The sequence below is a fragment of the Schistocerca piceifrons genome, chromosome X (genome assembly GCF_021461385.2).
Source record: "Schistocerca piceifrons isolate TAMUIC-IGC-003096 chromosome X, iqSchPice1.1, whole genome shotgun sequence".
NCBI classification, from domain to species: Eukaryota; Metazoa; Arthropoda; class Insecta; order Orthoptera; family Acrididae; genus Schistocerca; species Schistocerca piceifrons.
This window is the reverse complement of record NC_060149.1, coordinates 546,707,860-546,711,641: the sequence shown is the minus strand read 5'-3', so window position 1 is coordinate 546,711,641 and position 3,782 is coordinate 546,707,860.

The window sequence follows — 3,782 nt, the reverse complement described above, 5'->3', positions numbered from 1 at the left end:
AGTGTAGAATTATGAAGTCTGAAGTATACTGTGCACGCGCAGAAACGGAGGACGTTGGTGTCGTCTGCTAACATCGGGCATTAACCAATTCTTGTCCCCTTTCACTCATTTTATAATAATAGTGACTTCTTAATCGTTATTTTATTTCAAAATAGTTTGTTGATTGTGTTCCACACCTCTGAAAAATTGTAACCGGTCGTACAATCAAAAATACACTCCTGGAAATTGAAATAAGAACACCGTGAATTCATTGTCCCAGGAAGGGGAAACTTTATTGACACATTCCTGGGGTCAAATACATCACATGATCACACTGACAGAACCACAGGCACATAGACACAGGCAACAGAGCATGCACAATGTCGGCACTAGTACAGTGTATATCCATCTTTCGCAGCAATGCAGGCTGCTATTCTCCCATGGAGACGATCGTAGAGATGCTGGATGTAGTCCTGTGGAACGGCTTGCCATGCCATTTCCACCTGGCGCCTCAGTTGGACCAGCGTTCGTGCTGGACGTGCAGACCGCGTGAGACGACGCTTCATCCAGTCCCAATCATGCTCAATGGGGGACAGATCCGGAGATCTTGCTGGCCAGGGTAGTTGACTTACACCTTCTAGAGAACGTTGGGTGGCACGGGATACATGCGGACGTGCATTGTCCTGTTGGAACAGCAAGTTCCCTTGCCGGTCTAGGAATGGTAGAACGATGGGTTCGATGACGGTTTGGATGTACCGTGCACTATTCAGTGTCCCCTCGACGATCACCAGTGGTGTACAGCCAGTGTAGGAGATCGCTCCCCACACCATGATGCCGGATGTTGGCCCTGTGTGCCTCGGTCGTATGCAGTCCTGATTGTGGCGCTCACCTGCACGGCGCCAAACACGCATACGACCATCATTGGCACCAAGGCAGAAGCGACTCTCATCGCTGAAGACGACACGTCTCCATTCGTCCCTCCATTCACGCCTGTCGCGACACCACTGGAGGCGGGCTGCACGATGTTGGGGCGTGAGCGGAAGACGGCCTAACGGTGTGCGGGACCGTAGCCCAGCTTCATGGAGACTGGTTGCGAATGGTCCTCGCCGATACCCCAGGAGCAACAGTGTCCCTAATTTGCTGGGAAGTGGCGGTGCGGTCCCCTACGGCACTGCGTAGGATCCTACGGTCTTGGCGTGCATCCGTGCGTCGCTGCGGTCCGGTCCCAGGTCGACGGGCACGTGCACCTTCCGCCGACCACTGGCGACAACATCGATGTACTGTGGAGACCTCACGCCCCACGTGTTGAGCAATTCGGCGGTACGTCCACCCGGCCTCCCGCATGCCCACTATACGCCCTCGCTCAAAGTCCGTCAACTGCACATACGGTTCACGTCCACGCTGTCGCGGCATGCTACCAGTGTTAAAGACTGCGATGGAGCTCCGTATGCCACGGCAAACTGGCTGACACTGACGGCGGCGGTGCACAAATGCTGCGCAGCTAGCGCCATTCGACGGCCAACACCGCGGTTCCTGGTGTGTCCGCTGTGCCGTGCGTGTGATCATTGCTTGTACAGCCCTCTCGCAGTGTCCGTAGCAAGTATGGTGGGTCTGACACACCGGTGTCAATGTGTTCTTTTTTCCATTTCCAGGAGTGTACATTATACAGTAGCTTCCCATGTTACAATATGTGATTTCTACACTTTATGTTATAGTTTATTCTGTTTTTGTGTCATAATGTGAATTGTTCCAGAGAACTTTTGTATATTTTGGGGACAACACTCACAGGAAATATTCACACATCTGAAAGCAAAATAACATTTAAGTTCTACGATACCTGGGCAAAGGAAAATCCAGCACTGTGCAATATACAGTAACAGATAAGAACATTTCAAGGAAAATTTAGCAGCGAAAAAGTCAGCTCTACTGAACGAGAAAAATTGTTTTAGATGCTACTTGGCACGTAGTAGAAATGAGCTAGTAATGCATATTAAACATTGTTTTATGTATTTTGTATAATAATAATAAATTCCATCTATTGTCTTCATGTCATTTTTAATGTTCCCTTGTACGTTTCGAAGACACAGCATCATCAGCGCTTTTCTTTTTTCATTTAAGAACCTCCACTGCGATAGTAACACGTCAGAAACGCGTATCTTCATTCTGTTGCTACAGAGACGGCAGACGGTATTTACTTTTGTTTTCTATTTAATTGTCCAGATATGCAGGAAGTAGCCATGGTGGCTACCATGAAAACTGTTTTCATGTATTTATTTCCTCAAGTAAATAAATGTCTTGTAATATTTAGACATTTTACCAATTCTTCGAATCGTCAGAAATGTGGAGGATTTACTGCACACTCTAACAACCCTACCACATCAAAGGTCAGAATTTAATAACGATTGTGGTGTTGCTCACGCTGCTAAATACTGCATTTTCGGGAAACAACAGACACATTATGTGGCAGGTGTCATTAGAGCACAGTTAATAAAGTCATTTCATGTAATAATCAAAAAACTAGGCACTCATCTTTGTGTGTTTCCCACGCTGGTCTCGTCGTAAAATCATGGCTCAGTCGTTGAAAATCTAGGTGGTTATGATTCCAAGCTCGGATGCAAAGAGGCCTAGGTTTTATTCTGCTATATTCAAAAGTATTGTAGATGCGCTTCACAAACCATTCTTGAAGGTTACAGTTTTATTGAAAACATCTTCCTCACATTTTATAAACCAACTACAAAATGCATCTTCCCAATATGACGTCCAAGACTTGACCTTTTCAAGGTCCGACTCTCTAACAACTCAACAACTAACTAACAAATAATCGCTTACGCACCCAAAAATCATAGTGATAAAAGAAAGAATACACATAAGAATAATATCATTGCAATATAAACATATCGATGTATGACAAATGAAATAAAATCTGAATGTTGTCTCAGAAACATGTCAACTATTTTGCAGAAACACAGTAGAAAATTACTGGTATCGAGAGGTTCAGGTGAGCTGCCGTAATGGTTACGTAATTCAAGTACCATTACAACACCTACGTGAAGAACGTTCACTTCATATTTTATTTTGGTTACTAGTAAATTGTAGTAGCATGAATACTTCCGTAGTGATGTTACTTTACTGGAACTATTGAAAGAACAACAGTCCCTCATAACCTCATTTTCACAACTCGCAAGAGGCAACCATGGTAGTAATCCACATCATAGACGCTGACATGCCGCATTGTCATCCATAAAAATTCCATAGTTGTTTGAGAACATCAAGTCCATGAATGGCAGCAGATAGTCTCCAAGAAGTCGATAATAACCATTTCCGGTCAATGATCGGTTCATTCGGTCTAGAAGACCCAGTCCATTCCATGTAAACACAGCCCACACGATTATGGAGCCACCACCAACTTGAACAGTGCCTTGTTGACAACTTGGATCTATGGCTTCGTGCTATCTGTGCCACACTCAAACCCTACTATCAGGTCTTACCAACAGAAATCAGGACTCATGTGACCAGGCCACGGTTTTCCAGTCATCTAGTATCCAACCGATATGGTCATGAGCCCAGGAGAGGTGCTGCAGGCCATGTTGTACTGTTAGCTAAGGAATTCGCGTCAGTCTTCTGCTGCCATAGCCCATTAACACAACATTTCACCGCAGTGTCCTAACGGATACGTTCGTTGTACGTCCCACACAAATTTCTGTGGTTATTTCGCACAGTGCTGCTTGTTTGTTAGCACTGACAACTCTAGGCTAACGCCGCTGGCCTCGGTTGTTGAGTGAAAGCCGTCAGCCACGGCGTTG